We start from the raw sequence: 20,460 nt of genomic DNA on the forward strand, positions 1-20,460 counted from the left end.
TCCCATCTCGGTGGGTCATTCTCACCACACAAAGTGGTGTCATCCTAGTTCGGCCCACTGCGAGAAGGCGGTGGTGGCCCATTTTACCTTCTGGGCGAGCTCGAGTCTTCCTGTCTCACCTCACTCCTATGGGGAAGTTTCTGAGATGGGCGCAGACCATCAGTTGGGCATCCCTTCTAGAAGGTTGATCTTCTGGAGGGAAGAATGAAAACATCCCTAGGACAACAGCTCTCTTTCTTTTCCTGATCTTCTCACCTTGAATTATCTTACAGCTTGTGGGTAAATACTTAGAGAACCAAGCTGAGGGATGGATGATAGGCCACCAGACGATAGACCAGGGATGATGGACCAAATTAACTGACAGGCCAGCGGGGCAGCTTGATAAGGAGCCAATGAACTCAGGCCTCTATGTACGTCTTTTGTTCTTTTTGTTAACATAACCGAAAAAGAGATAAATTGGTCTCAGTCATGTCAAGGTAGACAAGAAATTTTGACAAACCATTCCTAGTCAAGCCTAACTCATACCCCAAGGAATGGATGTCAGAGAAACATGCAAAGCATCTCGGTTGGAAGAATCACCTAGTCTTTCTCCAGCCCTGAATGTGAGCCTGGGGGAAACAGACCAGGGAGGCCACCTGGTCTGCTTTTATGAGCTCATAGGCTAGAGGGGCAACATAGCCCTCACGGCCCACATGCAGACTAGCTCAGCTCACTGGAGGAGGAATCCAGAGAGGGGTCAAGGTCAAGACCTAGAGGAATGCCTTTCCTTGCTGAGTCTCCAGGGACAGCTCCTTTGGGATCCTGTACTCAGAGAGGTGTCTGCCTGAGAATTCAGGATTCTGAATTCAGCTTATTCCTGGCGTCTAGACTATATTTTGGGAAACCACAATAGAAATTTTATGTGATTTACGATGAACTTGAAGGAATAACTGGGATTTGAATGGTTAGGATCTCAAGTGTGGCTTGTGAATTAGACCCACCCTAGGATGATAGGCTCCACTCTAGCCCTGCAGTCTCTGAAAGACATTAAAAGGTATGTGTTGTGTCAGTAAAGTTCCCAGCAGGAAACAGATGGCACACCCGAGTGGTAACTGATGGCAGTTTAATGCAGGAAGTCTTTGCAGAGGCATGGGTGGGACTAAGGTAACAAGAAGGGATACTAAAGCTATTATTTGGGAGTGAAGCTCCCCAGGTATGAGCAACAGTGAGAAACTGAGGCCACCCTAGGACTGAAGGGACGAAGTGAGGGAGTTGTTTGCAGAGCCCAGCGAGAGCCATAAGCACGGGAGAAGGGCCACCTGGCAACCTCGCAGGGAGCGGGGCAGTGAACGCCCTGACCTCTCTCTCCTCCTGGTTTTTTATCTCATGCGAGTAAATTCTACGGGCCAAACCTAACTGGAATCCAGCGAGTGGGAGAGCTGGGCTCCGTGGTGTGGAGAAGGACAGAAGTGGATCTGGAGGGGCAAACAGAATCACCAGCACAGAGGTTAATACACTTAAGTGAAAGCCCGTCTCCGGAGAGCTTTCCGATGATGTTGTTTTAAATGACTGAGAACGCTGTGCACCGACTCAAGATCGATCCACTCTTAGGAATTAATTAACGATTGGAATAGGGCTTTTGCTACACAAAACCAACTACTCGAGTCAATGATTTTGTTTCACAGGAAAGAAAAAGAAGAGACAGATCTGAATCTATGGGCTTTGTCTACTCCTGAGTTACACAGAGTTCACTAGGAGAAAACTCCCACAAGAGGAGAGAAGAGTGTACAGAAAGGGGTTCCAGGAGTGGAAATCCTGCACAGAATTCTGAGGTGAGGGGTGAGAGGGAGAGGACAACAGATTTCTTTTTACCCTAAAGGTGAGGTTCTGGAGGGGAAATGAAAACTTGGAGGCTGTGAGGAAACAAGGTGGATCAGAAATGTCCCAGAGGGAAGCAGAAGGCCCACCCAAATTAGGGTAATCCAAAGGGGAGTTTCATAAAGGAGCCACTTACCAAGGTGTGGGCAGGAAGTAGAGGCTGGGGGCACATCCCCAGGCCTGAAGAGGCAAGAGCAGAGAGCTGCTCCTGGAACCTAGAGACAGAGGGCTGCGTGGAGGGGGCTGTCCTACAAGAGCCAAGACCTGTAGTCTACAGAGCCAGCCTGACAGGACCCCACAGGGAATGAGGCAGAAGACTTCAGCCTCCAGTCTCCTGCCCACCTCCCCACAAACCAAACCCCAGAGAGGAGGGAGCTGGTGCCTGCAGCCCACTCGGTCAGCCTCACAGGGTGCAGAGGGGGACGGGAAGGGTGGACTGTGGATCTGGGAGGGTGAATGGAAGATTTCCAACAGCAGGGGCGAAATTTCAGGCCCGTGCGCCCTTCTCTTGTGACATGCTGTTGACACTGGGTTACGAGGACTCTGCTCTTGGTGTTTGGAATGTTACCAGGAGAGGGAGTGTGAACTCTGGACTCCCTGAGACTTTTATCCCTGGCGTTACTTTGGAGAACCATTAGCCAAGGACAAATAACAACTTCTTGCCACAACCTGCCATAAAGCATGCTACACAGAGTTGCCCTTGTGAGAAGAATCTTGAGTACAAATTCATACTTAGCTTTAGGATCATCTCCTCTTAGGAGTTTTGAGTCAGAGCTGGTGTTTGAAAGCATCATCTATTTCCTGTGTCAACTGCGACAAGTTTTCCCTCGGCTCCCGGCTCCCGCTGCTCTGCAGGATGCTTGCTGTCTGTTTCAGGCGCCAAACAGAAACCATCTCCCCATCCCCACACACACTTTCAAGTGAATTTCATGTAAAACCTGTATTTTAAGTCATACCATCCCAAAAAAATCCCTCCAAAGTTAGTGTAAATCCATCCAGCCATTTTTCCATGTGAAGGTAATTAGCAACATGGTTTTATTTGTATAGGTTCTAAACATCCCAACAGTCATTTTTGGACATTGTGGCCCCTGCTAGCATCTGTGAGCAGGTGTGCATACAGACCAGCTGCCGCAGCAGCCAGGCCACCTGACCGCCAGCCATTGCGTCACCTGGATCCTGGGTGGACATGGTCCTTCAGAGCAGGGAACAGATCCACTTGGTTTAGCTTCGTCTGTTTCTAGGCTCCTAAAGAAAGAAGCTGGATTCAGCTTTGGAGATAACCAAGACAGCAGCCTTAACCAGTAGTTCAATTCAATTCAGTTCACTTGGATAAATGTTTCTTGAATGCCTACTTTGTACCAATACTGCCCCAGGGCACTGTGCTAGCAAGAGAACATGCCATGTGAAGTAATGGAAGAGAGAGGAAATCTCCAGTAAGACAAAGTCCCAAGTCCCTCATGAGAACAGCCTTTCGAAAACTTGTCTGAGTTAGAGAACTATCAAGCTCTCTGGGTGTGAGCTTTGCAGTGTGCCCGGTGTGCCAGAAGAGCATCGCCCCCTGAAGCTTCACACCTCACCGCTGGGTTTGACACCTCCCTTTCCCTCTCCCTGCGCCGGGCCAGGTAATTCCGCCCACTGCATTTGCTCTCTTCGTTCCATTCTCACCTTCCCCCAGCCAGGCCTCTTCTATCCAGCACCTGGCTATGGCAATAGCCTTCTTAACTAGTTCCAGCCTCATCTCCTTTCCAGACAGCGTAGAACAAAATTAATCTTCCCAAAGTTCACATTTCTGGTTCTTTTTATTCCTCTGCTTAAAAACTTTAATGGTTCCCTATTGTCTGTGAAATAAAGCTTAAATGTCTTCGCCTGGCATTTGAGGGCCACCTTGCCCTCCCTTTCCGGCCCTATCCATTACTCCCTTCACATATCATACCTTCCAGCCGCGTGTGAACAGCACACTATTCCAAACACTCCTCTGTGCCCTTTCTCAGGTTTCCCCCTCTGCCTCTGGCTTCCCCTCCCACCGGCTGTCTCCAGGTGGTGAGCCCACCGCCCTCCCCGGCTCACCTCTGTTTCGTTCTTCCAGCCACAGCAGTCTCTTCCTCCTCTGAAGTCACACGGCAGTGTGTCTGCTCCTGTCTTTGATGCCTACCACAGTCTGCCTTGTATTTTGGGAATTTGGTACATAAGGATAAAAATGTCTACATTTTAGGATTATTGTGTGGTTAAAATTAAATAAGATATTATTTTACTATGCCTACACAGTTCGTGGAATACAGTAGAATCTAGTGAGTAAATTGTGCATTGTTATCTGTAATTCTATAATAATAATAATACATTATTATTGTTATAGTTATTATTATAGACACAATGTGGTCAAGTGGTTAAGAACACAACTTTGGATTCTAATTGAAAAACAACCAAAATTTCATTAAGTTCCAGGCACTATGAGAAGAGCTTTAGCATGGATTGTCTACATTATTCTCTTTAAAGACTTATCTTTTACTTATTTACTCCAATTTTTTAAGCATATGATGTACTAAACAGCATGCTAGGCACTGGGAATTCAGAAGAAATCAAGAGAGTTGAGAACTTGCCCTCCAGGAGCTAGTAATTGTACTGAGGGAGACGGGCAGTAAACAAGGAATTTGAATATTATTTATTACCTGCCTGCCTGTCCACTTGTCTGTCCGCCGCTCCCACTAGAATGTGAGCCATGGGGTGGATGTAGTTCATTGCCATACCCCTCGCACCTAGAAGCCAAGCCCCTCACAAAGGGCACTTCCAACAAACATTTGTCGTGGCCGAAGACAACGGTGCTCTGAAATAGACAATGGCGGCTGGGGGTGGGGGTGGGAGGTAGTACCTTCTATAGAATGATCAGGGAAACATCTCTCAGAGTAGAGGATGGTTAAGCCGAAACCTGATGGATGAGAAGGCAAAGGCCCAGAGGCAACGCAGCCCTCACAAAGAAACTGATGGGGACACTGAGGCTTAGAGCGTGAAACAATGAATTACCCAAGGCCATATGCCCACTCCATGTCAAAGCCAAAATTCAAATTGAGACGGTCTGATTTCAGAGCCCACACACCTTATGGGGTAAGTGACATCTGTTAAGTGCTTAGGGCAATGGCTGGCGCATAACAATTGCTCAATAAGCAATCCATTACATCCTCTACTGGCTTGTATATTTTTAAATCATTTTTGTTTTAAAAGCATGGAATTATTGACTAGCTAATTAATGATTCAGCATAGATCATTTTTAGGCTCCAAAGAAGTCAGTTTGTGTCTGTTTAGTTGCAGAGTGATCTTTTTCCTTTTTTTTTTCTTTCTCTGATGAGCATGCAAGACTTTTAGGGTATAATGGGAGAGAGAATGTCACAGGACACTCGAGGTTGGAGGGAATTCCAAGCATCTGTGGGAGGCACAGCAGTTCAGCCAATCGCTTGGAAGAGCAGCCCTCACTTCACCCACACCGGCTGCCAGCTGCCGGGCCAGAGTTGCTGAAAGCGTTTCTCTCCAAGCCACGGTGACGCTGCGAGCGCCTCAGCAGAGGCCGGTCTTGACGAACATGCTCTCCAAGGCAGAGCAGCGGCTGGGGTCGGGGAGAAGGGAGGGGTCAGGAAGGGCGCTGCAGAGTCGTGACTGGTCCTGACCCTGCTCTGTGCCCGCTGCAGCCAGCCCTCTGAGCTCCTTCACATGGGGCGCTCAGAGCTGCTGTGGGAGAGCCAGGCGTTCCTCAAAGGAGCAAGAGCAACAGAGGCCCTGCAGCAGGCAGACGGGCAGACAGCAGGCTGGACTCACTGCCTTCTGTAGCACTTGGAGAACATGGGGCTTAAACGGATCATTGCCTTATTAACATTCTTGAACAAGAAGACAATGCAATGGCTTCCAGCTCCGGCCCTGTTGGCCCCAGAGAGAGGCATAGCAAGGGAGGCCCCCAGAGTCTGTCACTCTTCTTTTTGGAATTCCATTCGGAAAGGCGACTGACCACTATTCAGCCACGTTCCGCTTAGCCTGCCAACCAGTGCAACTCTGCCAGGCTAGTGTTAATACCCCCTTTTTCCAGATGGGAAAAGTCGGACTTGGAGGGGTTCAATGAAGTGCCCAGAATCACAGTGTGAGCAGGGAAACAAGGATTTGAGCCGAGGTGTGTCTGACTTTTAAAGCCACTTTTTCTGTGGCCCCATTTTGCCTTTCAGAAAGACCCACATCCAGGGAGGGATTAAAACCACAATTGCAGAGAAATCTGGACTCTGACTGCAGGGCTGCTGATGACTGGCCGTCAGAAGATATAGTACCTGGACAATACAGAAGATACAGTCAGGCTGGCCTTCCTCCAGCGTCCATGTCAGCTGTCTCCCTAATAACAGTCCAGTGCGAAAGGGTGTCAGGGAGATGGCAAGCGCAGAGCCCCCAGGGACCGCACTGAAATAGGGGCTTTACTTACAGGATGGGGTGCTCAAAGAGGTTGAGAGTTCCTCACGCTGTCTCTTCCTGACTCCCCGGAGACAAGCTTTCCTCCCAGGGAGTCACAATATTTGCGTGTCTTTCAGACAGCTTTCTCTTTTAAAGCTGCACAGCACAGGTAGTTATATAGCTCTCAATTTGTTACAAAGGCTTCCGGGGTAGCTGGCAGAGAGCTGGAGGGCGTGTGTGTGAGAGAGAGAGGGAGAGAAACAGACAGAGACAGAGAAACAGAGACAGACAGAGGTAGGCAAATCCCTTAGCCTCATAGTCTCTCGAACAGAGGAAAAGGCCCCCTATTTGATAGCAAGGGGGTCAGGATGAATGAGGACTTCAGATACAGCCAAAATTTAGGCAAAATTTAGGCAAATAGGTCTAATGCTAGACCTATTCAGTTGACGTGTACTATAATATATTTATTAATTGACAATAATTGGGACCTGCCATAAAAGAGCTCCTTCGTTGGTTTCCCCCATTCATTCCTTCTTTCATTCCACAAGCTTTTACGAAGTACTTACTCGGGGACAAGAGTGGTTCTGGGTGCTGGGAATGTAAAGATGAATGAAACACGATGTCTTTCTCCGAAGAGTCTGAACACAAGCTAGTGAGTCCTTTCACAAAGCAAGGCACCTCGGAGCCCAGAGGCGACTTCGGCTTGAAATCTCGGCGTTAGACTCATTCCTTTGAGTTAAGGCGCCGGCTACAGTGAAAATGTCTGTGAATTAGGGGTAACTCAGTGGCATGGATTAGCCAGTGTCTCTTTGAAATGAGACAGACACTGAGAGAGTAAGTTTTGATGAGGAATGATATCAAAAGTTCCCAGAGCCGATGAGTTGTATCAGAGGAATAACGAGGGCAACGCGAGGCAGTTTGCAAATCAAGAAGAGAGCCTCCTCTTCTGCCTTTCTTCTCTATTGTTTTTAGCCCCTTAAGACCGACATCTCTGCACAGGCTGCACTGAATCACAGCAGAGAGCAGAGCTCTCTTTCGACATGCTGGCCTGCGACCACAAAAAAGTTTTCTCTTTTGTAAAGTCTGCGTGTCACCAGTTCAGCCAAGCCGATCAAGGCTTTTTATTTGGTCATGAAAACCGTGGAGTTATAGGTGCTAATGTTTACTGGACAACACACTGGAAACACAAAAATGGTGTTTCTGATATGATTGCAAACTGGGTGATTCTTTAAAATTGCATTTACTATAATAAAATATTTCCACCACCCCTAACAATAAACAATCTGAACTAGGCACTCTAAACTCTGGCCTTGCAGACCTGATTCTCAGTGAAATCTAAGCTTTGACTCAGTTTTGTCCAGACGAATGTCGTATGACTGTGAGTGGGTTGACCATCCGATCCCCCACAGAACCCCCTTGTCTCTGATAACACCTGGTGAAGCTAGCTACTACGGAAGGCAAGTGAGCAGAACAATTTAATTCCATGGAGAACATTCAAAATTTCCTTCTCTTCAGCCCATAAAATGTCATTTCATTAACTTGTGCGTCTATCTATATAAGATGACTGTCATGCTGTGTTTATTTCATTATGATAAAGTCAGGAAGTGACCAAGAAAATTTTAGAATAAAATGACATCAGACATTCTACTTTCATCTTTTTGTTGTTAAATAAAATTATGTTTTTCCAAGTCTGAAGCTTTAAGTCAATTTTCAGAAATTTCCCCCTGGGTCCCCGAGGACTTAGCTGCATTGGTTGTGCCTGAAGCTTTCCCTCCATTTCTCCACAAAGTCTCCCAACTCACCATTGAGAGGAGATTCCATCCGGGTCTCCAGGACCCCCCAAGACCTCTTTGGAAGCTAAAGCCAGCACGTCTCAGCTTTTGTGACTTTGTAATCTCAGTGATAGAGCAACCACCAAAGGTAGGCATTTTAATCCCATTTTACAGATGGAAAACCAGGTTCGGCAGTTAAATAAATCACTCAAGTCAACCAACTAGGAAAGACAGAGCAGGGAATCCATCTTGTAACTTGAACCCTAGATCTCATGATTTCTCCCTGTGCCACCCTGATTGATTTCAGTTCTAGATCAAAAGCAAGATGCGAAGGCATTTCCATTTCTTAATTAAAAAATAATTTGCTAGTAAAGTGTGTCTATTACAACATCATAGACTCTTTTTTTAATGTTATGGGTCAGCAACATGATTTTCCACGTTTTTTGCTTCCATGCCCACCCTCTAGCCATTAGGAACTTTCTAGAAAATTATCAATTTCTTTGGGGTTATTTTTAAAATTTTTTCTTTAAATGCAATTCTGGTTTTCCTCAAGAATATCTATAAAATTTCTAGACAACACTTTTTTTCTCCCAAGCCTTTTCTGGGATGGTGATATCTTTTTGCCACATTTTGAGTGTGGACTTCAATGTGGAAGAGTTGAACTCAAGACTCCCATGAACACATGAGTGTCAGTTTGATTAGATACAGCTGCAGTGCATGGGCATCCCATGGTCTGAGCCAGGAGTCATCTTAAACAAAAGTGCTCTGTTACTGTCTCCAGTAAGGCACTGGGTGCCTCTTTAAAGCACTCAGCCATTTGTGTGTGTTTGTTTATCAAAGTCTGTCTTGCTTCTCTCTATGGTATTGTACAGGAGTTTCTGAACATTAGCAATAGTGTTCTGTGCTGCTGATGGTGGAATGTCTACAGATACTATGCCAGATATTTTTTATACGTTCTTCTACTTCCTGTTCACCACAATCCTATGAGATAGATATTTCTGTATCCATTTTACAGATGAGGAAATGGGTTCAGAGAAGTTCGATTACTTTCTCAATGTCACACATCTAGATTGGCAGCACTGACCTTAAAAGAGCACTGACTCTTAAAACTCGTTTCTGCCTGACTCTGGAGCCAATACCCTCTCCCACACCCTATTTGGTCCCTCAATTACAAAATGCTCTAACAGGTATGGCATGGGATTTTGGAAGTCCACAGACTTTTATTTTGTCTACCATTCCCAGACCCCAAAATCAAGGACTAATATCATAAACAAACCCTGAGCACTCAGTTTTAATTCAATGGTTTATAATATTGATGTTTCCTCCATTGGATGTCCTGATCATGTCTGGGGTTATTTTCTGTTTGTTTCTTTTTCATGTGGGGAGATATATTTGATCTCAGAGCATCTGTTATTTTCTGGAACAGTTTTCTCATTGGCTTTAAGCTAGCTCTAGGTGTCAGATGTGCTTCCGCAGATTTGTTGGTGCTTGCCACAAATATTATTAATACCTATTGCTTGACAATGTTCGCGTAAAGTGAGAATGGCCATTGTTGGTAATGCCACTATGAGCTTTCTTAATTAAGTTGCTGGTACTCGATGTCCTAGGTACTTTGCAGGAGACAGAAGAGAAGTGGAGTCCTTGTTAATGCTGTTCTCCAGCAGAGGTACACTCTTCACAGTGCCAATAAAAAAGATCTGTACCCGTTGCAGACAGTCGGTTATTCCATTACGGAATTATAGGGGGCCTCAGCCAAAGGATGTTGGTGAGATTTAACTTCTGCTGTCACTGGGAGCAGAGCCGTTGTTTAAAGGGGGGTTCATTGCTCTAGTCGGAAAGAAACATTGAGAATAGGGAACGCCTCCATGTCAAAAGGGTTTCCTGGAAGATGCACAGTTTCCAGGTTGGAAAAGACAACACTAACACTCACTGATCAATTAGAGAATCAATTAGAGATTAAAAGAGTAGATAATGAAGTATGAACTTGGGCAATATAGACCTTTATACCTTTTTCGATCATGTTATTGACTTTTTTCCTCCATTACCAAAAAAGGAAAAAGAATAGAAAAGAAAATTTTACCGAAGTAAATTTGAAACATACAGAAAAACACAAAAAGAAAAAAAACAACTGTCATAATCATACTATCTGGAGATATCACTGTTGATATTTTTCTATGCATCTATAAATATATACTTTTTATGTACTTGAGATCATATTATACAGACTTTTTTTTTTTAAGGTATGTTTTTTGGTGAGGAAGATTGGCTCTGAGCTAACATCTGTTGCCAATCTTCCTTTTTTTCCTCCCCAAAGCCCCAGTACGTAGTTGGACATGCTAGTTGTAAGTCCTTCTAGTCCTTCTATGTGGGACGCCGCCTCAGCATGGCCTGATGAGCGGTGCCATGTGGGTGCCCAGGATCCGAACCAGTGAATCCTGGGCCACTGAAGCAGAGCACGCAAACTTAACCACTCCGCCACAGGGCTGGCCCCCTATACGGACTATTTTTAAACTTAACTCTCAGTTAATATTTTTCCATATACAACATTTCACTACAACATGATTTTCAATAACTTTAAGTATTCTATCTTTGGGCCAACTAATTTATTTTACCAATCCCTGTTATTGAACAATTATGTTTTCTAGTTTTTCCTACTGTAAACAATGAGATGAATCACGTTAGACATACATGATTGTGTATTTGTTTAGTTATTTCTTCAGAATAAACTCCTATCAAGTTACAACCTCAATGCATACGTACTTAAAAAAACAAGAACAAAAACTCCCTTGTAACATATAGTCAATTTTCTTCTAGAAAGTTTATATAATCCAGTATTAGCAACAGTACCTAATTCTCCACAGTCCTACCTGTGCTGGGTATTATCAAGTACACTCATCTTTGTCAATGCAGTAATGGGATGCTCATGATGTAGCTGAAGTTATTAAATGCTTGCTGTGTGCCAGGTGCTATGCTAGAATTTGTGGGAGTCTGTCATTTTGAGGTCCTCCATCAGCCCAACCAAGGAAGACTAACCTTCTAGTCCTGGCCCATGGTCCACTACTTTCAAAGAGACTGGAGACTAAAACCCCAATGCCTTTAATCCCTCTTTCATCTGAGAATGCTCAGGTGTCAGCCACCCTGGCCACGCCTCCTCTATACCATTATCCCCAGGATGCTCTGTACCTCCTTGCCTGTGCCTGCACACCCACTGCTCCTCACCTCCAAACCCTCCCTCTGCAAATGTTGTCTTAGAGCTAGCACTCCCTACAGATCCACTGTCTTCTCTGAGTGCTCCTATCCTCTTCTGGCCTTAACAGAAATCTGGTTCTTCATTCAGAACACAGCTTCAGTTGCAGATGTCTCAAGCAGTGGCTATTTATTTCCTTACTCGTCACCTACCTTAGGTTTGCATGTCATATTTGCTAGAAGAAACAGCTGAAAGTGGTTGCTCACAGAAGGCAGAAATCAGCAATGAGGAAACCAGAGGCAGGTGTCTGCTGATTTTTGTTAATAATATTTTATTATTTTTCATAATTTTATTTAACTTTAAAAATGACCTACATGTAAAACAACACACACGTATTACTTTGATAGAAATAGAAATTAAACTTTAAAGAAGAGAGAAAACAGGTATAGAAAGTATCAGTAGGGGCTGGCCCAGTGGCGGAGTGGTTAAGTTGGTGCACTCCGCTGCAGGCGGCCCAGTGTTTCGTTGGTTCGAATCCTGGGCGCGGACATGGCACTGCTCATCAAACCACGCTGAGGCAGCGTCCCACATGCCACAACTAGAAGGACCCACGGCGAAGAATATACAACTATGTACTGGGGGGCTTTGGGGAGAAAAAGTAAAAAATAAAATCTTAAAAAAAAAAGAAAGTATCAGTAACTTGCCTAAAATCACAAAACAAAATATCTCATTTTCTGCATTTTTTGTATTACTGCTGAATTTGACATTTTTCCTGTATGTTTACTGACTGTCAGTATTTCAGAATTTATAAGTTGCATCATTCACAGTTGCTAAGCTCTTTTCACTTGGGAGTGTTTATCTTTTGACTAATTTATGTACACTTTAGTTACAATGTACTTTGACTCTGTCATATGTCTTGTAAATCATTTCCTCAGTTTATTTTCTTATAGTTTTATTAATGCTAATTTTCATATATACGAAGTTTTATGTTTTCATATAGTCAAAAATTTCAGTCCTTTTTCTTTATGGTTTCTGCTTTGAAAATCATTTCCTATTCAGTAATTTATAGACATCCATTTATATTTATATACACAGTTGTACACACAGTTTTTCATAGTGTTCCTGTACAATCTTTTTTATTTCTGTAAGATTAGTAATGATATCCCCTTTTTCAGTCTTGATTCAGCAATTTCTGTCTTCACTGTTTTTCTTCTTGCTCAGTCTAGCTAAAGATTTGTTACTTGAATTGATCTTTTCAAAGAACCAACTTTTTATTGAGCATCTGTTGTTTTTCTATTCTAGTTCATTTGTTTCTGCTCTAATATTTATTATTTCCTTCCTTCTACTTGCATTGTGTTTACTTTGCTCTTCTTCTTTACAGTTTCTTAAGGTGGAAGGTAAGGTTATTGACTTGAAGTCATTTGTTTTTAACATGCGTTTACTGTTATACATTTCCCTCTAAGAACTGCTTTGGCTGCATCCCATAAGTTTTGGTATGTTGTAGTTTTTATTTCCATTCATCTCAAAGTGTTTTCTAATATCCCTTGTGATTTTTTTCTTTGACCCATTGATTACTTAGGAGTGTTGTCTAATTTCCTTCTGTGTCCATCTGTTATCGATTTCTAATTTAATTCCATTTTGGCCAGAGAGCCTATTTTGTATGATTCCAATCTTTTTAAATTTGCTGCGTCTTGTTTTATGGGCTGGTCCATGGTCTATCCAGGAGATGTGCCCTTGGGAAGAATGTGTGTCCTGCTTTTGTTGGGTGCAGTGTTCTGCAGATGGCCATCAGGGCCAGCGGGCTTGCAGGGTTGCTCAAGCCTTCTGTCTCCTTGGTGGTTTTCTGTCTAGTTAATCTATGTAGTATTGAAAATTTATGGTCTTCCATAGGTTTTGGCTCATTATTTTTTCATCTTTTTGAGGTAATTTTAGTTGTTTATATTTTGCTAGAAACTTTATTTAATGCAAGTTTTCAGATTTATCATGTGAAGCATACTTTTTATAAATCTTAAACATTTCTTCTGTATTTATGGCTATATTCTCTTTCTCATTCCTAATGTCTTATATTTGTGTATTCATTTTTATTTTAGATTAGATAGCAGATTATCTACTTCTTATATATTGTCAAAAAAAACCCTGTAGTTTTACTAATGGCTTTCCAATTCATAAACGTCTTCCTTTATCTTTACTAATTCCCTCTTCCTACTTTCCTTGGGTTTGCTCTATTGTTCTTTTATTGACATCTTGAATAAAATGTTTAGTGCAGTTATTTCTCACTTATATATATTTCACAATAAACATCTTCAAGGTCACAAATTTGACTCTGAGTATAACTTTGGCTATTTGTCATAAGTTTTGCTATTTACTATTCTTATTACTATGATTTCTAAGATATTTTACAATTGTAATTTTGATTTCCTCTTTGACGCAGGAATTACATAAGCAAGTATTTTAAAATTTCCAGTTGTTTGGGTGTTTATTTTTTTGTGGCTGAATATGTGGTCCAATTTTTGTAAATATTCAATATCTACAGGGTATAGAGCAGGAATCAGCAAACTAGAGCCAAATCCTGCCCACTGCCTATTTTTGTAAATAAAATTTTATTGAAACATATCCACACCAAGCACATTTATTCACTGCCTATGGCTATTTCATACTATGCTGCAGACTTGTGTAGTTTTGATACAGGCTGGATGGCCCACAAAGCCGAAAATGTTTGCTATCTGGTTCTTCACAGAAAAAGTTTGCTGATCAGTATGTAAGAGTAGAGTATGTAGGGTATAAAAACAAACAAGATAGTCTAAATAGAACATCTATTTTTCTAAATAAACATAAATTACTGCTATACAATATCGTTTAGTAAACAAATACAGCATAATGAAAGGATTTACCATCCGCAGAAGTGACCATGTTCTTGCAGGAAATCTTGGGAAGGGTCCTAATCCAGTCAAGGTGACCATTACTCAATAATACAAGGTAACAAGAGAGCTCAGACGGGATCAAGTATATCCTGGAAGTACACAAATAATGTGGAAAGTCACCCTTTCCAACTTCCTGGAATACCAATATTGCTAGAAGGTTATTGAGTTAAAAATATTAATGTAAATACAGCAATGCCAAGGAGTAAAATGTAGAATTTGTACCCATTTTTAAGATAAAGCAAGTTACTAAATGATACTACCCTTGATTGCGGTGGATTGATTAAGCTGCGCCCCAGACCCCTAGGAAGACGCCTTCATTTACTCCGCCTGGGCAGGTTGCTGTGGAATTGTGGCATGAGAGTAATAATTACCGGTGTGTGTTGATGCGAAGCCAGCTCATCTCTGTCCATACCTAAGAGGCTGGCCCAGAAAGCATTAAGCTGAAAACATTCTGACGCTGAAGCAGAAATGGCAAACTGGATAGCAGCCAACGAAGATTCAATCTAATGTGAAGTAAAAACTGCATGTCAAGTCAAAGTCCAAAGTATCGAAAAGGCAGGTGGAGCACCCCCCAGGACGAGCAGGAGCGACAGGTCCCCGTCCTGGGTGCAGAGTCAGGCTGCTGGGACCTGCAGCCTGGGCTTCTGCTGTCGCTTATATCATACTCCCCTCACCTGCGTGAGCAAAAGCCCTGAGCAGCTTCCCAATTTCCATCTCAAAGGACCACAGGAGTGTTCCTTTTGTCAGCTTTTCCCAGGAATTCAGAATTCTCCAGCACCTTCTCTTCCTCTTGGTATCCTTCTCTTCCCTATCTTCTCTGAGTCTCTGAGTTAAAGGTAGAGAAAAGAAAGGATAAAACTTCCTCAGAGAGTCACAAGCCTCTCCTTTTTTCTCTCCTTTCCTAGAGTGAAACTGTCAGCTAGAGAGGGAACATCAGAGCTTTCGTTAGTAACTCAATATTCTTTTTTTTTTTTTTTTTGAGGAAGATTAGCCCTGAGCTAACATCTGTTGCCAATCCTCCTCTTTTTGCTGAGGGAGACTGGCCCTGAGCTAGCATCCATGCCCATCTTCTTCTACTTTATATGTGGGATGTCTGCCACAGCATGGCTTGACAAGCAGTGCATAGGTCCACACCCGGGATCCAAACCAGTGAACCCTGGGCCACCAAAGTGGAATGTGTGAACTTAACCGCTGCACCACTGCACCAGCCCCAACTCAACATTCTATTCACAACCAACAGGCGTATTTCAGTGGAAACATTTGAGCAGCGACAGCAGTGTAAGCTGATGAGTCCTACTGTAGCGTGGGCTGCAGGGACTGTGTGAAGGAAAGAGTGTTGCTAATACTCTATCAGCGTTTATTCAACCCCAGAAAAAGGAAATGGACACTGCATTCCAGGAACGAACACGCCTGGGTGGGGCTGGGTTGTTCATCAATCTTTTGCAAAGCTGGAATGAAATATCACTCAAGAGTATCTCATTGGCTAATCTCTGATTCTGCAGTTGCTATGAAATAGTCAATCCTGTTTCCCCCAAAATGGCAGAGATTGTTAGTTGTCTGCTGTGGGGGATCAGAATTTGCCACCTCAAGATGTGTCTCTTTGGCACGAGGATTATTTTTGGCTGAATATTTTTTTAAAAACTGCAGACATGGGGAAAGCTCTGAAAACCAAGTAGAAGGTACCCTTTGTAAGAGACATTTACATTTGTGAGGGAAATCTCCATTTGTAGAGATGTCTCCCTCTCTGTACCAGGAAGAGGGGGATGACCTTCTCTCTAGAAACTCTTACCAATGTGGAAAGCAAGCACTTAAATCTGCATAATAACCTTACTCTTGTTTACTGTACTTTTTCTGGTAATCTCCCACAAGTGACTCCCCCCATCTCAAAAATCCTCCTTTGTCTTTGGTGAAGATGGTATTTAAGGCGGCGACCTCAGCCGCTCTGGGGAGTTGCTCAGTTTTCCGGGGTCTCTCCCATGTATACGTGTTATAAAGCTTTGTTTGATTTTCTCCTGTTATTCTGTCTCATGTCAATTTAATTCCTAGCCCAGCCAGAAGGACCCAGAGGGTAGAGAGCTTGTCTTCCTCCCCTGCTCTACCCAATATTCATTCTCTCCCCTTCTTTATGACATAACTCTGATTTTGGGGGGAGGGGGAATGGTGAAATGCCTGGCTGAAAAACTGAACTTCCCAGGTCCTCTTACAGAGGTCGAGTAACTCTGTGATGGAGTTCTGGCTTCTAATACATTGGGCCTTTGAGGAAAGCCCCTAAAAAAGGAGTGTTGAATCAGCTGGGAGTCCCCTTTGGCCTTCCCCTTCCTTTTCTTCCTGGATTGGAGATGCAATGTCCAACTTGTGACCCTGAAGTGACCTTACGAATGAAAGACACACAATAAGGATGGCTTCTTGAAGGAGTCAGGACCATTGATGACTCTACAAGGCCAGCATATCAACCCTTAATCCAAACTTCATTTACCTGAGAGAAAATAAACTTCTATCTTTGTTTTTTTTTTGGAGGAAGATTAGCCCTGAGCTAATCCTCTTTTTCTGAGGAAGCCTGGCCCTGAGCTAACATCCATGCCCATCTTCCTCTACTTTATACGTGGGACACCTACCACAGTATGGCTTTTGCCAAGCGGTGCCATGTCCGCACCTGGGGTCCGAACCAGTGAACCCCGGGCCACCGAAGTGGAACATGCGCACTTAACTGCTGTGCCACTGGCCCGGCCCCAAATTCTATCTTTTTTAAGCTACCGTTATTTCAGAGCCCTGTGGCTCACAGTGGAGCACAACTCCTAACACCCTATATTCCAGGCAGGATGCCCTGAAGGCCGCTGGTTAGGTCTCTCTCTCTTTGCAAAGGAAAAATTGGTGACAGATTTATGCACCAATCTCCTGTCAGTTTGGTTAGAAGGAAACAAGCTTCTAAAGACTCTGTAATCCCAGTGAGGTACAAAATTAAATTTCTGGGTCCTGTGGTGAATGGAGAAGGAGATAAGAAGAAGCTTCTACTTAGGAGAGCAGTAAAGAAAACAGGTCCCTGAATTGGGATTGGCTTTTAGTTAAGGGAAAGTGGTAGAGAGAAGGTTCTGTGAAAAGTTTGAAGATGAAACAGAATTAACTCATGAAGATAGGAAGGTTCTAGATGACTAAGGCAGGAGGTATTTCAGCATTCTCCATGCAAATCCAGACTGCCATCCGCCCATCCCTCCACTACTGTATTTACATACCCCGTGAGCCGAGAATTCATTCACGGTTCCCAGCTGCAGGAGTCGGTAGCTCTGACACCACCGACTTCCCCAATGGGAAGTAAGTTTCCTTTCCTGCCACCAAAATCGACATTTGGTGTGTCTGAAGTAACCTGAGAGGCCACGCCTTCAGTCCTAGGACCAGACTGTTGTCCAATATGTAACCCGTGCTGGTAAATGTCAGTTGATTAATGGAGGACAGAAAAAGAATTACCAAATGTAAAGAGGGTGAAATTTCCAAGGGCAGGTGGAAAGGTTGAGCAGAACAGCAGTTACAATAAATGCAGGAACCTGCAGTTAGGATTTGCGGTGGTAGTTGATGGAAGGTAAGGGAGAAGTCCCACGTAGGAATATTCTGTGGCTCTGACCCACGATATCATCACTTTGAAAGAAAGAGGGAGGGGCGTGGGGCTGCAAGGGGAAGCAAGAGGACACTGATGACCGATTTCCCTGAGCCACAAGTTTGCCCAAACCATGGCTTGACCATGGTGGCCATTTCCCTCCTAGATGACCCCTCTCCAGTCCAGCTGCCCACTCTGTCCTGCTTCTGCCACCACTTCCTGGGCTCTCTTAAAGCCGAGCTAGTCCCATTTATTTGTTTATTCAAGGCAGGAGAGGAGTGGACCAGGATGTCCGAGGCACCAAATGCCTGTGGTTCCCTAAAGCGGGAGACCCAGGCCCAAGGTGACACAGGCAGTGACCACCTCAGAGCTCCACTCAAGGCCTGGCTGGTCCAGACCAAGCCCAGAGAAACCCGCTCTTGCAAAGTGACAGTCACCGGGGCTGTTTTAGCTGCTGAGCACCGCAGGGCTCCACGTGCATTGGCTCATTTAACACCCTGACCCACTCTGTGAAGTCAGTTCTATCATTATGCCCATTTTGCATTTGAGGAAACAAACATAGACGGGTTAAGTCATTAGGCCCAGATCACGGTTCCTCAGTGGCAGCTCTGGGACTCACGCCCAAGCGTGTGACTGACGAGCTAGACTCCAGCCAGCATAGTATGTACTTACCATTTTCTATGAAATATAGAAAAGGAAAAGGAAGAATAAAAATCGCCTCTGATTCCACCAACAGAGATAACTGTTTGTTTTACTTCTGGCTTGCTATCCTTATTGCAAACCCCCCTTTTATGTGGCAGAAATGTCAGCTTTCCAGGCACAGTCCTGTAGGAAGTGGTCTCTCTTCTTCCCTGTCAGTGCATATCTTGAGAGCAGCCTTTGACAATCCCCTGGCAAAGTCTGTGCCCCCCGACCCACCAGACCGGACCCAAGGCCTGACCCCCTCTCCCTTCCCCCACCAAGGCCCTGTTTCTGCGAAGGGCTGCCCTCTCGTGCATATGACCTGGCCAACCTAATAATCTCAGATAATAACGCTGGAGCTTCAGCAGGCTACTCCTCACAGGTGTCACGTTTCTAAACAGACAGGAATTTTTGAGAGATGCTGTAGTTTTTAGCTGAAATTCCAGTGTAGACCTCCGTTGGGCTTGGCCGGGCTTTTGACGCCCTCTTAAAGCACACCCTCCTCCTTCGCTGCTTTCCCAGCGGGGGAGAAGGGTTTCCACGGCGAACCTCTGGCTGCCAAATTGTGATGGGGAGGTGTTGGGCGGGTGCGTGGTGAAGGGGAAGATGTTTCATGTTGCAACACAGGAAGTCTCAGGCAGCCAATGACCTCGGGGCCCCTGAGGACTCTGGAGAGGTCAGTTCATCTGGGAGGTGGTTTTTTCCTGCCTGAAAGCCGTGGCTGACTACAAAGCTGCTTCCACCGCCAGAGCACAATCAGAGAGACAGAAAGTGGGGTGCCAGGACCTGGCGATGGAGCAGCGCAGGCAGAACGGAAGGCCAGGACAGCCCTCTCACACACAACGCTTCCCTTTGACAAGGAATATTTCATGGTATCCCTTCTACCATTTTACCATTCCCGTGGTATCTGGAAACGAAATTCTTAGACAATATAACCTATCTCCACATATATATCTTTTAAATCAATATAATGTCTTACCTATAATAGAAAGAAAAAGTAAAAGGAAAGTAATGGATAATAAAATAAAATACATTTAAACGTGTGAATACCAGCACACAACTACTTTACAAGACACAGCAAGGACCCGGATGCTTGCACCTTTACTTACAATCATTGTGAACGCAACAGCTACAAATACAGATCAGTACAGTTGTTGTTAAATTGGTGATTCAATATCACGAGAAGCATTGCTGTCAGAAACATGCATTTCCAGAATCGTGAACAACGTTTGGTAGAGTCCTAAACAAAACAAAATACCATCTTCCCTTGATTCACACACTTAAATTCTAGGCTCAGATAATTATCTGCAGGATTTTCAGCTACGCAAATGTCTAGTGAGATTTTCCAAAGTCATATGAGACAGCACAGCTGTTGTTATTGGGAATTGCCTTGTGCGTTTCAGGAAGGGCAGCATCCTTCGTCTCCCTCCATAAAATGTCAGCTGTACCCTCCAGTCATTGTGGCAAACTAAAATGCCCCCCAAAATTTCCAAAATAATCCCAGTGGCATGACCCTTATTGAGAATCAGTGTCTGGAGAGACCCCAGGAAACAATTTGCTGGAAGATTCCAAGTCCAGTTAGGTCAGGTATGGCATGAACAGTTCAGTAGCATGATGGAATCTGAGGCGAAATACTGATAAACAATACAGGTTGTGTTAGTGACATGTTTCCCAAGAAGTCAAAAATATGCTTGTCCTCAGAGTAAAGTATAAAATCAATATAGTAGAATTCAGTTGGGGATTTGCTAAAGCATCTTAAAGAGCTGGGAATGCCTAAGACTAGAGATTTAATGCTTACCTAAGTAATGGTGGTAATAAATCCAAAGAACTTTAGAAAACTTGATGAAAATCAATTAGGCAAAGATCAATTTGCTAAAAGTCAGGTCACTAAACGACACACTCACCAAAAGCCAATGTGTTGAAAATAAATTTGCTGAATGATTAGTTCACCCCAAACTGCCAAATCCAGTACCTTAAACCAGGTCTAGAAGGGTTCACCATAGCCATTTCACTACAAGCCAGTTGGCTACAGTT

General features: G+C 43.9%; 1 long non-coding RNA gene across 1 annotated transcript; it reads left to right on the forward strand.

Moving 5' to 3' along the window:
- The first annotated feature begins 1,296 nt into the window (after nt 1–1,296).
- LOC139079015 (uncharacterized) lies at nt 1,297–7,964 on the forward strand. Its single transcript, XR_011532279.1, has 2 exons — nt 1,297–3,479; nt 6,060–7,964. It is a non-coding gene; the product is annotated as an uncharacterized lncRNA (long non-coding RNA).
- Nucleotides 7,965–20,460: the final 12,496 nt, after the last annotated feature.

This window comes from Equus przewalskii, chromosome 23 (assembly GCF_037783145.1).
Source record: "Equus przewalskii isolate Varuska chromosome 23, EquPr2, whole genome shotgun sequence".
Taxonomy (NCBI): Eukaryota; Metazoa; Chordata; class Mammalia; order Perissodactyla; family Equidae; genus Equus; species Equus przewalskii.